The 22446-nt window shown below is 43.0% G+C and overlaps 1 protein-coding gene across 4 annotated transcripts in view; it reads left to right on the forward strand.

Annotated features, from left to right (window-relative positions):
• The window catches only part of ARHGAP24 (Rho GTPase activating protein 24), a 520920-nt gene that overhangs the window by 409869 nt on the left and 88605 nt on the right, over positions 1 to 22446 (forward strand). The window lies entirely within an intron of this gene.

A 22446-nucleotide genomic window follows, 5' to 3' on the forward strand; every position in this document is an offset into this window, starting at 1 on the left:
GCTCCATCAGCTGATGAGGCTCCCAGCCATGGGGGCTCACCACTCCACCCCTATGGCTGGAAGCCCCAGCCTGCCTATACTTTCAGTTTATGGTATGATAGGAACCAGCCACAAAGTTATTGCACCCTTTTTTGGATTATAACTTTGTGGCTTATTCTTTGCGGGTGCTGATAGACATGGTGGGGGGAACCCAGCGCTTCACTAGAAAAGGTATCGCATCAATTTGACCCAGCTCCCCAGCATCTGTATGGCTTGTGCACTTCAGCAGGGCTTTTTGGTGCTTTTATCTGATAGCTGATTCAATCAGCTATTAGGTAAATGTGCCAGAAAGCCCTGCTGAAGCGTAGGAGTTATACAGATGCTGAGCAAGCTGGGTCAAACTGATGTGATTCCTCCTCTGGGTGTGCACTGTTCTTGGTGCGGGGATGCACCAAGCTGAAAGTAAAGCACCGTTTTTGTTTTGTTTTGTTTTTTTCACCTCTTTAAGCACTCTGTTTAATTATTCCATTAATTGCATTAACGTGTGATCCAATAACAGCTTAAGATATGATTAACGGGTTAATCATGGCTTAAGTGTAACATGTGCCAGGAGCCTAAATTGCACTGAAACCCAATAATACTTAGATTTGTAAAGACATAAGTTACTATAGAACATGGAAATTAAGTTCCCAAATCATGTAGGTATTTAAAAAATATTAGCCTTAAGTCCTTCATTTCAGCTGAATTAACTCCTGAGTGACCATAGGTATTAAGGATCTTTGACCTGTTGTTCCATTATTATTTTTCTCTTTGACATGTACAAGGTAATTTAATTTTAAAAAAGCAAAAAGCAACAATATGTTGTGGCTAAAAAAAATTTAAAGATCAGTTTCTTCCACAGGGCTGAGACACCTGTGTGTTCCCCTCTCTATATAAACCTGGCTATATGGCAGACTCCTTTTTATTAAGTCACAGCAATGACCCAATAAAAAGCTGGAAAAGGGCACTACTGTTATCTCCAGTCTGTTAAACTTGATGGAGAATCAGAGATACTTCCCTGAAAATATCAAGCACAGGAAAGTTATTTTCTATTTTTATTTTTATTCTTATTACACATAGCTGTTCCGCTCCAGATTCTCATATTCAAATTAGTGTTATCAAACACAAGCTGGAGAAATTTCAGGCTAAAGAAATAGTCTTTCAGACTACAAGGGTCTGTCCTCTGGATGCCGAAACAATAGAATTCAGCCTCCCCGCTAGTTTGTTGTGATCACTGAATATTTGTGACACAGCACTATTGATGCTTTTCAAATGCTTGGCAATAATACTGGACCCAAGCTTGTCAAGTCTATGAGTCAAAACCAAATTGGCAGTTAAATTAGAAATCTTTGAGGGTCTGGAGGCAGCAGGTAATTGGGATGGTAAGGTAGCCCTTTCTTCTGATTCAATATTGATCCAATTTCCCGACGTTGTAGTATGAGGCAAGGTGCCTGATTTTGCACAAGTTATGAAACAAATGCCCTGACCTGATTGCTAAAGATCTGGTATCACTTTTCATAATAACCAAAATCATTAACTTCAATATTCTGGGCAGATTCTAAATGGAGTCATTCTATTGTGCCTATATAAAGTGGCCTTCTACTTTAATTTGGATAACATTCTTCACTTTCTAACATAAACTGTTGTTCAATGTGGCGTTGCATTACTAAAAAGCTGCTGTATTTCACAGCTGGCAGAAATTATGTTTCTGTATAGTATGCATTTGTAATGTGTGCAAAAGACAGATCCTCTGTGATGAAAGATGCCATATATAATAATAGGATTATTATTTATTGGCACACAAGTGAAATCAGCTATGAACTGAAGTGGCTGACTGTTTCACCAATTATATTTATGCTTGGACTCCATGCATTACACAGGTTTATAATGTGTGCTATGCATCTGTTTGGAAACTGTACTTAACTCTCATTTCAGAGTTTGAATCTAGCAATTTTAGATATAGGAGATATATTGTAAATAGGTAAAACGGACTAGCCTCTTTCCCTGAAAGCTGTTAAAAATAAAGTATTTTTTGTCAGGAATTTCAAAAATAGCACCTTTCTGTTACATTTTTCTTTGTCAGTCAGTCAATCTGTCTGTCTGTCTGTTTGTCCATCTCTCTTTCTTCCCCATCCCTCTTTCTTTTTTAAGACTTAGCAACTGTGTATATTTTGGAACAGTTTATATTTGGAAATATAATCTTGTCAATATGGGATCAGAGCTAGGACATCAAGGCAAACAAGCAGAGTCAGTTAAAGGACTATTTCAAGCTAAAACTCTCAGCAGTAAGTTTATAATAAATTAATGAGGCAAGGAAAGAACACTACCATCAAAATTCTTTTTAATTCTACTCCCCCTCCTCCCACCTTCTTTCTAAGGAGTGAGCACACAAATTTAGCTGTTCAAAAATTGAGTTTACACAAAGTCAGTATGCCTTGTTCTGTTATATTGTGCAGGCAAAATTGTGTCTAGGCTTGCAAAGTAGAATCTAAATTTGTACCAGCTGAAGGATCCCTATTGCAGAGGAATGAAGCCCAGATACCATAATGAGTATTTATTGATAGCTAAAATGATTATGAGCTCCTTGAATGCTTTTTTGTTAGGCTCTGCAGATGTTATACGTCATCTGGCAGACAATGTTCTTTGAATAAATCCAATTTCTTTTATTAGACCAACTAAAATAGTTGGAAAAATTATTGTTTGTAAGCTTTCGGGTCATCTGGGGCACGCATGCTGCTCCTAAAATGCTCCTATCTTGGCATACTAAACTAGCTGGCTGAAGTTAATTTTACAAGGGATATAAAAAAACTTACTCTGGTTTCTTTGGATAAGTTCACACTTAAAAACCCTTTCCCTTTGAATACAGACCCTTCCTTTAAATCATTAGGGGCTTGCTTTCTGCCAGTTTAAATACAATGCAAATATGCAGTGATGGAGCTGACCTTTTAAAATAATCTATTTCTTGCACTTCAGTGCAATGCCAGGCATATTTCCATAATGAAAAAAAAAACTTTTCATAACACAGGGTAGCCATTTCTTCAGCACTCTACAGATCAGGGATTTTTCTTTGCCAATGAAGAACCCTGTCTGTCATTTGCACCACCTTCTGGGCAAAGGCACCAAAAGAATCTAAATATCTAGGATTTAAAATTAATTTAATTTTCAAGCCATTTTCATGATTACTTGGGTTACTCATTGTCTTCATTTATTTGAGGATAGCTGTACTTGATCTTAATTCTTCCCGTATAAAGAACATAGATATGAATAATTAGAAAGCAATTTCTTCTATAAACTTAAAAGTGAGAGAGAGGTGGTTGTTGTTTCTATCTTCTATGTTTTAGTGGATGCTCAGACACTGTGGTTCAGTGATGAGACCATTTAAGTACCTAGGTAGGTAACTGGGTAGTGAAATACTTTGGCTGGATCCCATTTCTTCTAAACCCCAAAAAGTTTGGGTTGGGCAATTAGACGAATAGGTCCTTTTGAAATAGGTCCTTCTGGCTAGACTGACTTGTTTTATTTGAGGGTGTTGATTATTGAATTTTGCCAGAGAAGAATGTTGATCTGGTGACATCTTCCAGAACATTACACAATGTCTAGAGAAAGACTACCGAAGATTTTTTAAAACATCCATCCATCATAAAAAGAAGAAATGGAAACAATTACTGCAGAAATAACTTTCCCAACCACAAAGTACCCGTCACCAATCAGATTGGACATGTCACAGTGGATGAAATTCAAACCTCAACCACTATATTGACTGCTTCAGAAAAAGAACAAACAATGAAATAATCAACAAAAAACACCACCATAACAGCCTCTCCCTCTCAGAGGGAAGGGCCAGAAAATCTCTAAGATCCCACCATCAAATAGTAATAAAACCAGCAGATAAGGAGGAGCTATAGTTATCCTTAACCATAAAAGAAGCCGACAACTCTCTGACAACACCTACTACAAAAAAACTAGAAAAAGATCCTACTCCTCATTTCATCTGAAAACTCAAAACCATTATCAAATCATTTCCATATGAACTATAAGAACAACTACAGAATTTGAGCCCCATTCTACAACCCATCCCAGGGACATTTTACATTCTTCCTAAAATCCACAAACATGGGAACCCAGAAAGACCTATGATATCCTATCATGGAACCCTAACTGAGGAAATATCAGGTTTCATTAATCCATCCTAAAACCTTTTGTCACCCAAACAGTAAGTTTTGTCCAAGATGCAACAGACTTTCTACAAAACCTTAAAAACACAGACCACCTTCCCAGCAACACCCACCTAGCCACCATGGATGTTACCAGCTTATATACCAATATCCCACACCAGGATGGCATCCAAGCCTGCTTTATGTATCTACAAGAGCAAGATTACAACTCAGAGTACAGACCTAAAGATATTACAGAATTTACACAGTTTATCCTCACACATGACAACTTCACTTTCAATAACCAACATTTCCTCCAGACCATGGGAACAACTATGGGCACTAAAATGGCCCCACAATAAGCCAGTCTTTTAATGGACCACCTGGAAGAAGAATTCCTCAAGAACTGCACCATCAAACCCACACTATACTTAAAATATATAGTTGATATCTACATCATTTGCACCAAAAACCTGCAATCTTTGATTGATTTCCATCACAAATTCAATAACCATCACCCCTCCATCAGACTCTCTCTTGAATACTCCAGCACCAACATATCCTTCTTAGACACTATGATCAGCATTCAGAATGGTGAAATACAAACCACCATATACAAGAAATCCATGGACCAACATATATATATATATAGAACCAGCAAGCATCCTGTAATATATAGCCAAGCCCCCTGATACCACTGAATTTGCACTGAGGAAAACACCTGTAATCATCACTTTGCAAATCTCAAAAAGGCTTTCACTCAACAAGGACACTCCTCCAGAGAGAAAGATCACACTTTTGAAAGCGCCACCCAGCTACCACATGAAGAATTGCTGCAATACAAAAATGAAATCCCTGCAAATCACAAAACGATTAGTTATGACATACCATCCATCTCTGGAACCCATATGGAAAATCTTCAAATAATTGCAACCCATAGTAAAAGACCCAATTCTTAAAGAGATCTTTCCAGAAAGACACATCCTAGACTTTAAACAGGGACTGAACCTTGCCAACCTCATCACCAGAAGCAAACTTCCTATGACCCAAAGCACACTGAATGGATCCAGATCATGCTAGGACAAGAAATATAAACCCTGCTAACACATCTCTACCATTCCAACAATAACTACACCCTACAACAGAATCATCACCATTCCTGGATCTTACATCTGCACCTTCAGAAATGTAATATATCTCATCCAGTGCACTGAATACCCTGATGGAAAATACATAGGAGAAACCAAACAACAACTGCTTACCAGAATGAACGTACACTGAAAAATCTATCAAAGACAGATATACCCAATTACCTTTGGGTGCATGTTTCTCATAGGACAGCCACTCTCTCTCCAATCTCTCAGTTCTAATCCTCAAAGAGAAATTACAAAACACCTTTCATAGATGAACCTACGAATTTCACTTTATAAATCTACTGGATACAAAATATGGACTAAATATAGGCATTGGATTTACGGCACATTATAACCATTCGATAACCCCAGGTAACCTCTGTAGATTTTACCAGCTACATTCTGTCACCAAATCAACATTCCCCTCTTTCCCCCCTCACCTATGTGTCTCACACTTATCAACTCCTATCCCCTCTGATCTTCCTTGCCACGCATTTGCATTTTAACACACCTGCATTTTGCATATGGGATTAAGCTTCTATTCCACCCAGAAGAGTACACAAAAGCCAGGAGACTCTCCCTATGCTTGAAGAAGGGTGTTTGTGCATGCAAGCTTGTAAAGAACATTTTTCCAATGATTTAGTTGGTTTAATAAAAGATACCACACTTACCCAACGTACCTTGTGTTCCTTGTTCTATTTGAGGTAATCTGACTCTCCCCACAACCAAAAATACCCATTCAAGATTAAATCACAACCAAGCAAGTCTGAATAAAAAGTCTGTTGGTCTTGAGCACATTCTCTTCTGCCACTGAATCACTAGAATCCCAGTAGGGCTGTGTGAAGCTTTGGGTGGTGATTCGATTCGGAGGAGATTTGGCCTGATTCGGTGACCAAATCTGTGAATCCAAATTGAATCAGGAGACCAATTTAAAGATCCAAATTGATTCAAAGCTCTCCAATTCTTCAGAAAAGATTCAGAGAGCTTTGATGATTCGGGCAATCCCCAGTAAGCTGGTAAACTGACTCTGAGCTGGTAAGTTCTAGGGGCGGGGGTGGAGAAGGGGGTGCTGGGGGAGGTGGAAGGGGATCATGGGGGGACCCCTGCCAGCCCCCCCTGACCCTTCCCACTCCTCCATCCTCCCCTGTCCCCCCCCCCTCCCCCAGCCACCCCCATGGCTGCCCCTGCCTGTCCCAGCTCCCAGTACTTTAAAAAAAAGCCCCGGCTCACTGGGTGCTGCTCGGCAGGGTGGGGGGGTGATCCCTGCTGCCTCCCACTGCCTCATGCTGCATGTGGGGCTCTGCACGAGCCCCCCAGCCCCCCACCCTGCTCCCTTGGCCCCTTCACAGGTGCTCCAGCCAGGCCAGCGCTGGCTCTTTAAGAAAAAAAAATTGAGAAAAACCCCAGGACTCACCACTCCTGCAGTGGTCTCAGGGCTTTGGGGGCTCATCTAGAGCCCCCCATGTGGCACAGGGCAGTGGGGGCAGTGGGAATTGCCCCCATCGGTAGGAGCGGTGAGTCCAGGGGTTTTCTCATTTGTTTTTTTTTCTTAGGCCTGGGGAATACTAGCTGCTTTGCACAAGGCTAAATGCCAGTAAATTTGGGTGCCATGTAATGTTTACAGTAGACAATTTTAATAAAGCATTTGCTATTATGTTGTTTGTGAAGCTTTATGTTAATTTAATTATATTCTGCCAGATTTGTGTGTGTAGGACAATGGCTTAGCATTGGTCTCCATGCACAGGGGCCAGTGCTTCCATTTGCGCCCCCCCCCCCCCATCCACAGCTCATTGCTGAGGGCGGGGGTGGTCCCCCAGCATCTGATTGCTGAGCAGGGTGGGTGAATGTCCCTTGGTGGCTGATCGGTGAGCCTGGAAATGCTGGGGGGCCAAGTACCCCTGGAGGATCCGGCTAGCACCCCCCCCCCAGGCCAGCACCTGGGGGCATTGCCCACCCCCTCCATCACTATGCAACTGGTATAGGATCTTTGCAGCTATAGCTTCAAAGAAAGCTGTTTTATTGAATCTATGAGTTAAATGAAAATATGCTGTTATGGGTTCATCTCCTCTCTGACTGTATAGGGAAAAAGGAGGGGAAAAGCAGGAAAAACTTCTGTAAAACATTTTTACCAGTGCAGTTTCATAGTAGTGATCTAATATAAAAATGGAAATTCACTAATAGATTTAAAAAATGTTGTAAAATGTTTGAAAAATAGGAGAAAATTGCAACAAATGTGGAAATTTGGACCAGATTTTACATTATAAACCTGTTTGCTGTATTGTTCAAATTTTTCAACCTTCCAGCAAGTGTTTTTCAAAGTGAAAAATACGAGTGCCTGTGAGCTGCATGTGACACTGATTAACCAGAAGAGCAATGATGTGTGCCATTGCCCTGTCAAGTGTATAACTCATAGAGTTGTAATGGGGTAATCATAGTGTTCTGGCTTTTTAATGTATGCTGAAGCTAATACAAGGGTAAATAGAATGTGCTGGATGGTGTTCCTTTAACCAGAATGCTGAAAAGATTGCAGGGTGAAGCGTGTGTAAAGATGACTGCATAAAGTGAGAGAGAGCCATTTGAATATAACAAACTGAAAAGAGGAGCATAAAAAAAATATGCATTTGTTTGCTAGGAGAAAGCAGAGAACAGAGAAATAACACTTCTGTGTTTAAACCAAGATGAGTATGAAGAACTATTGAAATATAGGAATTCTGTAGTTAAAGAACTATAGAATTCTGTAGTATAAAGAACTATAGAAATATAGGAATTCTATAGTCATAATAAAATCTCAGTTCTTTAGGAGAGGTGCCTTTACTATTGTTAGGTTTTTCTTTCTTTAATTATGCCTTTGTTCAGTAAATTTATTAGTAGCTCATGTGAAAAGAAAAATAACTGTCAGTAGCTAAGCAAAACTGTAGTAGCAAAATTGTGGCTTTTAAACTCAAGGTTCTTACTAACAGTGATGTTAATAATTCAGCAAGCATAGATAAAACAAGCTTACATACCAACTATTTCTGCTTGTCTACTGCCTTGTGATTGACAGAATGGTACTGAGAATCTAAGAGGACTAGAGTAAATAACATGATAAATCTGGTAAAAATAACTAGAATTGTAATTTGTGCATTTGTCTCAGCCCAATGCCTTAACTGTCATCAAGGATTTAGAGGTGATCCAGTTTAATGGAACTCAGAATAACAGATTGCCCAAAACCCATTTGTAAACATTACACTAAATATCACGAACATTAGCAGAACAATATTCAGAAAACACGTGTGACTTCAATCCATCCCTGCTTTCTCTGTAAGAGAGGCAAGCTTTGAATGCCTGGTATGATAGACCAGTGGTGCTCAACCTTGGGCTGGATGAGTGACATGGGGGCGGTCCATTGGCCAAATCCTGTAGGAAGGTCAGTCGCCTGTGGGTCATATTCAGTGTGGGGTCAATGCACAGGTTCAGTCTGGCACCCTGGTCCGGCCCTGTGCCCCATATCTGGCTGCGGAGCAACCCCACTTAACGGAAGCCTCAGCAATTAACCCTGCCATCAACCCCTTTCCCCCTTTAAATTCACAGACCCATGGGATAAAGTTTGGGCACCACTATGATAGACACTCAGTCCTTAATTCTGGCATGAGCTAAGTCTTGCAAAGGAAAAAATAATAGTATACTTTTCCTAAATTTCAAGGCACAATTTTTTTCATAGATTTCATAAACATTAGGGCTGGAAGGGACCTCAGAAGATCATTGAGTCTAGCCCCCTGCCCCAGGGGCAGGAAGTCAGCAGGGATCATAGGATCCCAGCAAGATAAACATCCAGATGTCTTTTGAAGGCGTTCAGAGTAGGTGCTTGAACCACCTCCGGCGGCAATCTATTCCAAACCTTGGGGGCTCGGACAGTAAAGAAGTTCTTCCTTATGTCCAGCCTGAAATGGTCATGGAGGAGTTTGTGACCATTCAACCTTGTCATCCCGTAGGGTGCTCTGGTGAACAGACATTCCCCCAGATCCTGGTAAACACCCCTGATGAACTTATATGTGGCTACCAGATCACCGCTGACCCTGTAATTTTCCAGGCTGAAGTGTCCCATGGCTCTCAGCCTCTCTTCATAAGGTCTGGTTTCCTGACCTCTGATCATGCGCGTGGCTCTCCTCTGTACCCTCTCAAGCTTCTCCACATCCTTTTTGAATTGTGGAGCCCAAAACTGGACGCAGTACTCCAGCTGCAGCCCCACCAAAGCTGCGTACAATGGGAGGATGACATCCTGGGATTTACTTGAGAAACATCTGTGGATGCAAGCAAGCGTTTTGCTTGCTTTACTATCCACAGTATCACATTGCAGGCTCATGTTCATCTTGTGGTCAATCATGACCCCCAAGTCCCTTTCATCCATAGTGCTAACCAGTGTAGCTCTGCTGAGCCTATAAGGATACTGCAGGTTTTTCTTCCCAAGGTGGAGAACCTTGCATTTTTCAGTGTTAAACACCATCAGGTTCTCATCCACCCATTTCCTAAGCCTGTCAAAGTCAGCCTGGATCACCCTCCTGTCTTCAGGTGTGGACGCTTTACCCCAGAGTTTGGTGTCATCGTCAAACTTGGCCAGTCCGCTTCTGATACCAATGTCCACATCATTAATGAAGATGTTAAACAGTATAGGCCCAAGGACAAAGCCCTGGGGGACCCCACTGGTTACAGGGCACCACAACAATTGACTTCCATCAACCACCACCCTCTGGGTCATACCACGGAGCCAGTTCCTCAGCCAGTAGATTTTGGTGTGGTCAAGGCTGCAGTTGGCCAGTTTTACTAAGAGGTGATCATGGGATACCATGGATTTTTTAAAGTCAAGATATACGACATCAATCTCTTCTCCTTTGTCCAGGTGATAGGTCACTTGGTCATAGAAGGAAATGAGATTGGTCAAGCAAGATCTACCCAGAACAAACCCATGCTTGCTATCCCTCAGGAGGTTGCCATTGGCCAGTCTATTAAGAATGGCTTCTTTGATAATCTTTTCTAAGACCTTATGGAAAGACCTTTTCTAAGGACCTTATCCTTATCCTCCAGGATAGAGGTCAGGATGATGGGCCTATAGTTTGCTGGATCCACTTTCCTCCCTTTGTTGAAGATAGGCATGACATTGGCCTTCTTCCAATCATTAGGCACTTCACCAGAGCACTAGGAGTTCTTGAAGACCCATGCCAGGGACTGAGCTATGATGCTTGAGTATTCTGAGGTGTAAACTGTCAGGGCCAGCTAACTTGAAGGTATCCAGCCTCTCAAGGTGTTCCTTCATGAGGTCAGCATTGATGGAGGGTAAGGAATCTCCCTCACCTGGGGTTCCCTGTCTCGTAGTGGGCAGGGGCATCTCATGGGACTGATGAAAGACCGACGCAAAGTACCCATTTAGCAAGTTGGCTTTTTCCTGGGCGTCGGTTGTCAGTTGTCCCATCTGGTTTAGCAGGGGTCCAATGTTGCCCTTGCATTTCTTCGGGCTCCCCACATATCTGAAAAAGGACTTTTTATTGTCCTTGATATTTGTAGCTAGCTGGAGCTCTGTCACAGCCTTGGCTTTCCTGGTTTGCTCCCTGCAGGTCCGGACCAGTGCAGAGTATTCCTTCTTGGAGGTGGATCCAGTCCTCCATCCTTTGTAGGTCTGTCTTTTTAGATGCAGGAGATCTGTTAGTTCCCTGGAGAGCCAAGGGGGCTGCTGTGCCCCTTTGCTGCCTTTCCTCTGAGACGGGATAGACTTTGTTTGTGCTTCCAGAATCGCTCCCTTGAGGAGCAACCACTCATCCTGAACTCCACTCCCCTTGGGGTTGTGACCCTTTAGGGCCTCTTTGACGAACCTCCTGAGCTTGTCAACCTCAGCTTTCCTGAAATCAAGGATTTCTGTATTGCTGACTGACTTGCCAGCTTTACGGTGGATGGTGAAGGTGATCAGTTTGTGGTCCCTGTCACCCAGCTTCCCTTCAATCATTAGGTTGCTGGTTAGGTTGTCCCCCATTGCCAGAACCAGGTCAAGCAGTCCTGTCATGGTCACTGTCAACCTCTCGCTGGCCCATAGACTTCTTGCGTCAGATAGAGCTCAACCATGCACGAAAGCTTTGCAACCACTCGGATTTGGCCGAGCGCTCTTCCCACAAGATGTTGGGGTAGTTGAAGTCTCCTGTGACAACCATGCACTGGGAGCGTGCAGCCTCAGCCAATTACCTAGCAAACTCTTGGTCAAGCTCTTGATCCTGGGTCAGAGGTCTGTAGTAGACTCCCGTGATTGTGTCCCCTGCACTGTGTTCCCCACGGATTTTAACCCAGAGGGTCTGCAGTCATCCACCCTGGGCACCAACTTCGGCTTGCAGGGACACGTAGCTTTCCTTGACATAGAGAGCTACACCCCTACCCCTTTTGTCCACTTGATCTCTCCTGTGCAAGGTATAGCTGTCTATACCTGTGGTCCAGCCGTGAGTGGAGTCCCACCAGGTCTCTGTTATCTCTATGACATCATAGTTATTTGTGTAAGCAGGAGGACAAGGTCCTCCTGTTTATTCCCCAAGCTCCTGGCATTTGTGTACAAGCAGGCAAGTGTCCCTTTGGGGGCCCTTGCCTTGCCTGCAGCTCACTCCAGGGCTGGGGCAGGGGTGGGTTCCCTTGAGCGCCTTGGCCTGCTGGCTTTGCAAAGGATGCTCAGTGGGCCAGCAGTGGCGGTAGTGCCCCCATCCCCCGGCGGGCTTAGTTTAAAGCCCGGTGGAGCAGGTCAGCCAGTCTGGCTGAGAAGAGCCTTCTCCCCAGCAGAGAGAGGTGGAGGCTGTCCATTCCCAGCATCTCACTGCCTCTCTTACCAAAGAGCAGACTGTGGTCATGGAAGCCAAAGCCTTCCTGATGACACCAGCACTGCAGTCTTTGGTTTACTACCTGGATCCTCCTCTTCCTCCTTAGCCTGTAGCCTGAGACTGGGAGGATTGAAGAAAACACCACCTGCACCCCCAGAACCTTTATCCCCACTCCCAAATCCTTGTAGTGCTTCATGACCCATCTGAGAGCAGTCCAAGCTTTGTCATTTGTGCCCACATAGATAACGAACATAGGGTAGTGATCAGTGGGCTAGAGGAGCTTAATATACTTAATATACTTTACTATACTTTGAAATAAAATAAGCACAATAAGGGCTGATGCTATATAGTATTTGGCTGTCTAGATTGATTTTCCTGCTTATTTAAACATGTCTAAGACCCTACCACTATAGTACCCATTCACCATATGATGTCATTAAGATTTTTTTTTTAAATGTCCATGGTGGAGTTCTCTCTTCACAACTCTCAGATTCTTGGTGTCGTGTTTGCTATCTCTTCCCCTCCTAAAACTGTGTCAGTAGAAAAAATAGGTAGTCCCTTGTTTAAGGGCCCTTACACAGCAATAAACTCCAGCATCTACACGTGGGCTCAGGACAACAGCAATGTGAGGTGAGATGGAGCAGTCTACATGACCGAGGCCGCTCCTAACCTGCTGTGCTGAGTGGCAGCATCGGGTGGCAGGGGGGCTGGCTGGGGCACAAAGATGCTGAAAGTGTGGAGCCGTGTGTCTAGGTGGCAGATAGGAATCTGGCCCCCTGCTAGCTGGGCTGACCATGCACAATTTACACCTGCAGTCAGTGTCTAATTGTGCATCTCCATGTGCAATAGTCCTCAACAGTACTATCTTATGGTGGTGTTAATTAGTTTACTGCAGCCTAATACTGTTACACATGTAGATGATGACACTTAACTCTGCAGCTGATTAGTCTACTCTGCAGTAAGCACACATGTAGATGTGTCTCACGTGAACCATTCTGGGTGGCTGGTTCATGAGTTTGGAATGAGCGAATTTGGCAATCCTGGAACCAAATGTTCTCAATTTCCAGTGAAGTCAACTGGAATTAAAAGCCACTCCACTCAGTCTCACTTGTTTGCTGTTTTTCTGTTTCCTTTGCCCTTTGTGCTACCTGATCCTCTCTTAAATCCCAGGTCCCTTCAGTGCTGCTTCCCATGTCCTCCAGCCTTTTTTGTTACCTTTCCAGCCTTTATGATCCCCTGCCAGCTCCTCAAGTTGTGTGAGCACCCTCTTTTTGCTTTGTCAGCATCTTTCTGCATTCACTGCTCTTGCTTTGTTCTATTACTCCATGTCCTATAGAATTTATGCACAGGGTGAACAACCTCCTTCCCCTGTTTATCTGTTTGTAAAAGTAGGATCTTTATTTGCTGATGTTTTCCATAAAAATAGCAATTTGTAGAGTTCATAACAATTCATGAGATAAAAAGAACAAGTATGTTTTGGGGTGTTTTTAATTAAATCCAGTTAAAGGAAAACTTGGAAGAGGATTTGTCAGGCTACATTTTAAAAAAATGTAGACAAGATATGCCATAAGAGAGGTACTAGACAACTGATAAGGAAAATAAAACAGTGGCCACTGTGCAAATGTTCCACAGGTGTCTTCTGAAAAAGTGATATGATGAATAACGTAACAGGGTCATTATTGACAGCTGTGTCAAGGCTTACATAAATGAACAGCTTCCTACACTGATATTTCACTTGCTATTTTAATTTATCCCAGGCTCTGTGTGGTGAGAAAGAACTTGCTGTAACCTATGGGTTTAATTCTCCAGTGAGAAAGATGTGAGTGGATATAGACTCTTTTGCAGTCTACTTTAATTTACAGTACCCACATGTTACTTAGGATGGGCAAAAGCCATAATCAAGAATATATAGAATCAATGGCATGTACAGAACTCCAGTAAAAATTATAACTCTGTCTACAAGTTCCACTCAGATGCACATATCCCCAGGTCTGGTACAAAATATTTAAGCCACAACTCCCCTCACTACAACACAATCAAATCCATCTGCTATTGCTCAGGTAGTATATGCAATTAAAACATACTATAACCTTGGATTAGAAGTGTCTCACTTCCCCCCGCCCCACTTCATGTCTCTCCTCTTCTATACCAGCTGTTTTTGTGGAATCTGTCACCTGGGCTGCATCAGATGCTCAGCTTATCCTGCTCTAATGAAAGACCTTAAACTTAGATTCCCTCTTTCTATGTGGGTGAGATTTTCAAAGAAGCCTAAGTCAGTAAGACACCCATGATGATATAACAGGATTTGGGCATATAACTCCTCTGAAAATACCAGACTGCATTCAGGGGTGGATCCAGGGGAGGTGGAAAGGAGGAAGGCGCAATGGTTCAGTCATATCTGCTTTTATTTCTGCAGCAGTGTAAGCAGGAGGTACCTGGCTCCTCATCAGGGTGATGGGAAATATGAGGGAGATGGTGTGGTTACCCTGGACTCTCTCCAACTTGGCTCCAGCCAAATGTGTGGCAGTATCACTGGCAGGAGCAGTGGCAGTTGGAGTGGGGACAGAGAGTCACCACAATAATGGAGACCAGCACCAAGATCAGCCAGAAAATCTGGGTAAGGGAGAAGGTGATGGAAGCACATGGGGTTGGGGTCTCCCCAGCTTCCCTTTGTGGAGCTGGGAAGGTGCCACTCCCTCACCTGTGCCCCACTTCTTGTGTAGCACCCCAGGACAGGTGAGCCTAGCGATCTGCCTAGGCCTGGGGTGAGGCACTCAAACCTTCCCTTTATCAGGCTGTCCTACCATCAACAAAGGGTGAGGTGGGACCACACCCAACTTTTCCAGTTCCTCAATCTGTCCATGCCTGCATTATCGCAGAATGATTGAGGACCCTTTTTAATAGCAGGACAGTTCCTTTAGTCCTTTTGGAAGGGTTGGAAACACAAGACTAGAACGATGCTTTTGGGATATTAAGTCCATTCCTCTGCAATCACAGACCATCTTTTCCCCAAGGAATCCCCCAAATTGCCTCTTTAAACTCACTCCCACACAACTGCAAAGTACAAGTTTAAACCAGTCCCTAATGATCAGAGTTCTGTATAGGAGGCAGGTTATACCATGTTTACCTGTAGCAAGATTTCCCTCATATTCCTTTGATGCGCCTGGTGCTGTTAGAGATGGGATACTGGAATATTTGTTATGATATTTCTTATTATGTAGTTACATATTTCAGAATTTTGAGGAGGCTTAACTGTAACGGGTCTATTGCCTCACTTACATTTGTAGTGTAGATGATTAGGGGTCTACCCAACTCAAAGAAATGGGCTATCGAACTCGAGGCTGGCCAATTTCACAGGGAGATCACAAGGCTGGCTGCCATTTTCACAGGTTAATCATGGCAGGACACTTATTTGGTGTCAAGGAAGATTAATCAGAGACCTGAACTGGAACTGTAATCTACCATTATCTTGGCCATATTGTATAGCTGGATGGAGCAAGGACATAGCTGCTATGGGAAACAATGCTAAAGTTATGAAACACATTTTCACTTTTGAATACTTGGGTTCAGAGGATATGAACAAAGCCCTAACAGAGAGACAAGGAAAATCCATGGACCAACAAGCTATTTTTATACAGCGTCATCTGGCATCATGCATAGGATGATTCTCTCCCAACCATACAGTTGTTCCAGTAAAAGATTTCACCGAAAATTTAAAAAAAAACCTTGCTTCTCACATATTTTGTGCACCATCTTGTTACCAAATTTGCCCATTACTTTGGGGTGTGCTCATTTATTAAAGGATAGTTTCTAGGGTCTTGGTGATTCTGTCAATGTGCTGCTTGTGTTACTATATGGAGCTGTATTTCTCCCTTCTGCAAGCCCTCACCCCCAGTGGAGCTATCTTGCAGGACTCAATCTCAATGGGACTGGGTTCCTCCAGTCACCAAATCAGTCATACACACAAACACACACAAATTAACGTGACACGCCTGACCTGGCCGGGCTGATCAGCATGGACAGGCTGACACCCTCATATGCCAAGAATCAGTTCATAAGAGCAACAATAAAATGCAGTCAGACACAAGCACACAGGTAAACAGAATCCCTCTGAATCTGGCTGGGTGTCCAGCTGACACCCTCATGGGCCAGCATTCAGTTCATAAGGGCACGTCTGAGTCAAACTGGGTCAATCAGCCTGTACAAGCTGATCCCCTTATGTGTTTCAAACTCAGCACGTCCCAATCTTTGGCCTCTTGATGAGCAGACCCCACAATAATTTGAGCTTCACAGGGATCTTTAGCATAGGTAAAAGAAGCGTTGCTGCAGAGCACGGGAGGAAAAAGAAGCAGAGAAGGAAAAATATACCCAATTACTACCAGTTTGACTATAAAAGTTATTTATTGCTAAGCATATGAAATATATAATAGTACTAGTAGTAATAGACATGCAAAAGAAAAACAAACACAAACAATGACAATACTACCCTGGTTTCACTAAGTATTTGGGGAAACTTAGCTCAAGCTTAACTGATACAGTTCAGGTTCAGAAGTTTATGCCTAGAAAGAAGAGAGAACGCTGTAATCTCACCTAGTCCACGGTACTCAGGCTGCAAAGCTGACAGGCACAGTCCGTAGCACAATCCTTGAAGAGAGAGGTGATCTGTTCTTCCAGCGTCCCAAGAACGACAGGGGATGGTGTCAGCACAGGAGTTTTCTTCTTTTTTCCTTTTCCTCTCCTTCTCCTTTCCTCCTGCTTCTTCTTCTTTGCAGCACACACACTTACAGATTTTTATACCCTCAGTTCAGCTGCTTCGAAGCACCCTCAGTAGTGTAAATCATTGTCTTTTCTACTGACAAGGGGTTATCTGGTTTGGACCATCTCAGGAAACTGATTGATAATCAGGAAACACTTAAGATTAGGGAGTAACCCAAATACTTGGGAGCCAGCTTGAGATTCCTATGGATGGCAGATATACTGATGGGATATCTCATGGTTTCTTCAGGAACAATAGATAGCTTGCAGCATCAGGATTTTGGATTTTTACTTGTTGTGCACAAGCCTCAGTTTAGCATGACTTTTCCTGATCTTACTATAGTCTTTTAACAGACTTAAAGCAATTATTGGGGTGCTCATAACCTTTTGTGGAGAGGACTCCCACCAGTCGTCTCGGGAAAGATATGACAACACCTGGGATTAGGGCTCCAGCAGGCTGGATGCTGTAATGAACCCTTAACCATTGTTCAAATGTTGCCCATACCCCCTCGGACTCGGTCTCTTGCCTCAGCATTCCTTAACCCGGCAACTGAGTTTTAGTCAATCAAGTTTAAATAGGCCTCCCATACTGGGACCGGGGAATGTACGGCCTGAGATGCCTATTAAACTTAGAGCTGTGTGTGTCGGGGGGGGGGGGAAGTCCTTAGCAAATCCAGATTAGAACTGGTCTGATAAATGCTGAGCTGGGTGTGTGTGAACATGGGTTGATTAACATTGGAAGCACAGATTCCCCATCATGCAGCGCTCTCCTGCTTCTCTGGTTCCAGAATTCACTGCAGTCTCTGCTTCAGGCTTTCTGTTTTCCATCTCTCATGTAAATGAATGGTCATCTGGTTCCATCTCGGATGTAAATGAGACCTAGGGCAGTTGTTTCACTCTTATCACCCTTATCTGGAGAGTTTTAGGTGCGTCTCTCTGCATCTTAATCAGTTTCGTTTAGGTAAAGGAGGGGAGGGAGTGGGGGGTGAGTCCTTGTGAGTCAGACAGACTGCATCCTGTGCCAGGGTTGCCCAAGAACACACAGCTGAGATGTAACAATCTTGGCTACAGTGACACTCTCAACTGTGATGGAGACCTAGGCATTCCTACTACAGAAGCCAAATGAACCAGAAGGCTTTCACTGATATGAAGGAAAATTAAGAAAAAAATTGGGCTTTACTCCTTTTTATAGAACCAATGTATAGTAAATTGGAGGGAGAGCACAATACAGTTCAGACCAATGCCAGCTGAAAGAAAGGTCGGGTGGGATTTGTGGAAAAATTGTATAAACAGGTGCCTGAAGGAAGGCTGCTGAATTCATGTTTAGGTATGTTAATAAGTTACTTCATTTTCCAAACGCTAAATATCGGCCATAACCCAAATGAACACTCGTATGTGGGCAAAATCCATCACATACATTTGCATGTCAGAAATATTAAATATTTATGATTATTTACTTTTGAAATCTAAAGCAGGGGCCTGCAACCTTTTACAAGACTCAGACTGGAATAACCTGGCTCCAGTCCAAAGTGGGTCAGGTGGCTTCAGTGGCATATCAGCAAAGGAGGCCTTTCCCCATTTCCATGCTAGAATCAGGCAGATGACAGCTACATGTGTGCTACCACTGCTTCTCTCAATCCTCCACCCCCTAGCTGCAGTACAGGTGCAGCTTCCAGCTGGTGGGCAGCTATGACAGGACCAGGTATCTGCAAACTGAGTCTGTGCTTGCACTGCTTCTCCTCCTTACCCATCTCTCCATCTTCCCCTAACTGGCTATAAAGTTGGTACAGCTGGAAGCTGCCCAGCCCTTGCACAGATCCACACTAGCCGGAAGCTGTGCCCATGTTACAGCTTGGGGTTTGGAGAAGGGAGATAAGTGGTGGCAGAATGGATGCAGTTTGCAGATGCCTAGTCTTGATGCATCTCCCCACAGGCTGAAAGCTGCACCCATGCTGCAGCTGGGAGTAGGGAGGCTGGGAGAAGTGATGGCACAGCTCCCGGCTGCCTGGCCCAGGTGCAGGCAAAACCCCCGACTGCTAATGCACAATCTAGACTGTCCAGCCTGTGTTGGACTAGAGCTGGGAGGATGGGGAGAAGTGGCAGGGGCACAGCTGCCTGGCTTTGTAGTGGGCATCGGGATGGGCACAGGCAAAGCCCTACAGCTCCACGGGCCAGATCCAGTGGCTCCCCAGGCTGGATCTAGCCAGCAGGGTATATGTTGCCTACCCCTGATCTAAATCATACTCTTATTAAAAAGCTTTAAAAGGAGTGGATTTTTGTGTAGACCTCTGATGGATCTTCCTTAATTCTCAGCTGTGACTCACCTGTCTCAGTGTCAAAGATGGGTTTGGACTATGAAACTGAGAAATGTACTGCCAAACAGGAAAGAGCAGCTTTTCTTTAAAAATGACTTCTCAGATTTTCCTATTGGAATGTCACTATGTTATTGAAGTTGATCATAACATTGACAGTTAATGAAATCCCACCAATCCCACTTCTTGAAGTTTTGATGAGAAAATTATTTATTCACTTCCTTGTTTAAGTAAATGGGTTTAGTCCCTGCACACTCCACTTTTAAGATGCAAAGAACTATTATAAGGGTTAAATCCAAGATACTAATATGAAGCAAACAAGAAGTTTCTTTCAGCATGAATTCATCTTCATTTGTACTTGGAATCAGGAGAAAGTGATGCCATTTAAAAACAACATAATCCAATCCCTTGAAAATTCACCCTTTTTATATATTTGTGGGGGGGGGGGGAGGGAGTGTGGAATGGGGAGGAGGGTTAGAGTTGGGGAAAGAATGTATTGCTTGATAAAATCCCCATTGACTTGCTTAATGAGAATTTTATGTACAAACCATATTTACTTGAAAATGAGGAAAATACAGAAAATCTGTTTGAGTTGCTGTTGCAGGAAATGACCACCCATTTAGTTCAATACCTCATCATCCATTTCAAAGGTTCTGGCTTGGTGTTGTGTGAGCGAATACAAGCCATTCCATTCTTTTATGTGCAGAGTAGGTCCCTTCAGGAATCACATCTTTCTTGAGATTAATTGTATTTTTTTTTTCCTGTTGGCTGGCACAAGAAGCCTAAAATACTTTGCCTAGCTCACATCCAGGCTATGCTGGCTCACTGCACAAAGTAGTATCCAGCATGGGGTTGAGTGGTCAGAGGCAGCTTTGATCAAGAAGCACAGCAGCATTCTGTATTTATTATTTACTGAGCCAGTGGAGGGGGGCTGTGAAGGAGGGGTCGGGAACCCATAAGTCATTGCTAATGGAAAGAAGTGGTGTGGTGAGGGAAATCTTACCTGTTCATAATACAGCAGGATTGATTTTGGAGAGGACAATTTTCACCCTTTCCTCTCCAAGCTTAAAGTCTAGATCAGTGAATCTCAGCCAGGGTGCTCCAAGATCCTTCCAAGGGCGTTGTAGGATGCCACACAATGTTAATCCTATTAGGTATACAAACAAGATTCACAAAATAATCCCAGAGATTTTGAATAGGAATGTATAGTGTCAAAACCATTCTGATCTCTTTCTGAGTTCTTTTCAACAAAATAAGTTCTCTATTATTTTTCCATGGTCAAAAACCAAATGAAAACTAAGAGCTGGCCTTTCCTGAGGGATGTCTTGGGTCTAAAAAGGTTGAGAAGCAGTGGTCTATATTGACTTCTATAATAAATCCAGCATATTAGGATTTTTGATGCTGTCAGTTAGATTAGATGTGGGCTATCATTGTAGGAAAAAACAATGAGTCTTCAGTGAACACAGTTCTTTTTTCATATACCAAAGTAGCTCCAAATTTCTATGAGAAGAAATAGGACAGTGGGTAGAGACCCTGTTTCTAACTCTTGACCACCAACCCTCTTGCATTCTCTTTGTTCTACCACTGTGGGCTCAGGAGGTCCTATGCTGAAAAGCAGAGTCTGGCATAATATAGTTGTAGATGTAATTTGGCCATATTATGATCTGTACACCCAAGTGGCATATGCTACCATGTATAACTTTAGGCCTGGGCAGATGTTACACTCGAGACATGCTTAACCAGTTAATCATGTCTTAAGTAGTAATCTGGCCACACATGCATTAGTTAATGGTGTGATCAAACAGGGAATAAGCCACAAAGTTATTGCACAAAATATGTGTAATAACTTTGTGGCTTGTTCCCATTGCATCTTAATTTAAAAATGTGGCTAACACTGATCAGCTGACTGGCATTCCCAGACTGAGGAATGTAGTGGAGTCCTTTAGGACTCTGGTGAGCACCTAAGGCTGGACATCAATCAGCAGACTGGCACTCTGACCCTGGTCCACTGGGCATGCAGCTTGCTAATTGCTGGCTCAGGGTGAGCCCGGGCTCACGATTGCTTCACCTGCACCAGCAACAGGGTGTGATTTGGATCTGGTCCCCAAGCCCACAGTTGCACTTCCTGCCATGCACAAAACAGAAGTGCTGGTATCAGGAGAGCAGATTCCATCATGCCTTTATCTGAATGTCTACCAGAGGCCTTAGTTACCTTTTAATATAGGGCAAGAGTTACAAAATGTGGGTGCCTAAGTTTGGTTCCCATGCAGGGGCCTGTTTTCCAGAGATACTGAACACATGAAGCTTCTACTGAATAAGTAGGACTTAGAGGTACAAAGTTGAAAGTCCCTGTATTAGTAAACTCAGCCTACTGGAAATTTAGAAATGTCCTTTGCAGATATACCTTCATCATTCCAAATATTATTTGTCTGAAGTGGATATTCTCTGAATTTTGGATATTTATCTGTTCAGACTATCAGGATTTGCATTGTAAATATAATTTAAAATAAAATTTAAATATCATCCTTGGTTGGTGTTTACAGTCATACAAATGATTGCCAGTGGATTGCTTAATAGCTTTTTTTACAGTATCATGCAAATCTCTGGCAATGTATAAATGGTAACTAAGTTAATTTACAAGTGATATAGGCATTAATGGCCAATATTTCAGCTCATAATGGGTAGACCAGATGCTATGAGGGCCAGACCTTTAGTTGGAATAATTTGTTTTTGCTCCCTTGACCTGAAAGAATCATTGTTGAAGCAGCTGAGGGTGCAACAAATAATATTTTCTACTTTTCTTCACTTCCAAGTTAAACAAATACAGATTCATTGCTTATTACGTAAATGGATATTTTAAATGAACTCTCTAGACTTCAGGGACTAATCCAGCTTTTCTGTAAAACACCTTCAAATCTGTTATAAAATTCAGTAAAGTGCTCACAGCCTGCCAGGCTTGGGTGCATAGGCTATTAAAAGGAAACCGAAAAGACCAGTAGATCCAAATATGAGCCTTGTCTGTATTCATGCAAGCTGGCCATACCCTTACAATGCCACTGCTGTATGGAAATCAGGCTCTCTCTTTTCTTGTATAAGCAGTTTGGGGCCAGGATCATCTTTTGGTTTTGTGTTTCATAGATTGATAGATGTTAGGGTCGGAAGGGACCTCAATAGATCATCGAGTCCGACCCCCTGCGTAGGCAGGAAAGAGTGCTGGGTTCAGATGACCCCAGCTAGATGCCTATCTAAC

Source organism: Alligator mississippiensis, chromosome 2 (assembly GCF_030867095.1).
Source record: "Alligator mississippiensis isolate rAllMis1 chromosome 2, rAllMis1, whole genome shotgun sequence".
NCBI classification, from domain to species: domain Eukaryota; kingdom Metazoa; phylum Chordata; order Crocodylia; family Alligatoridae; genus Alligator; species Alligator mississippiensis.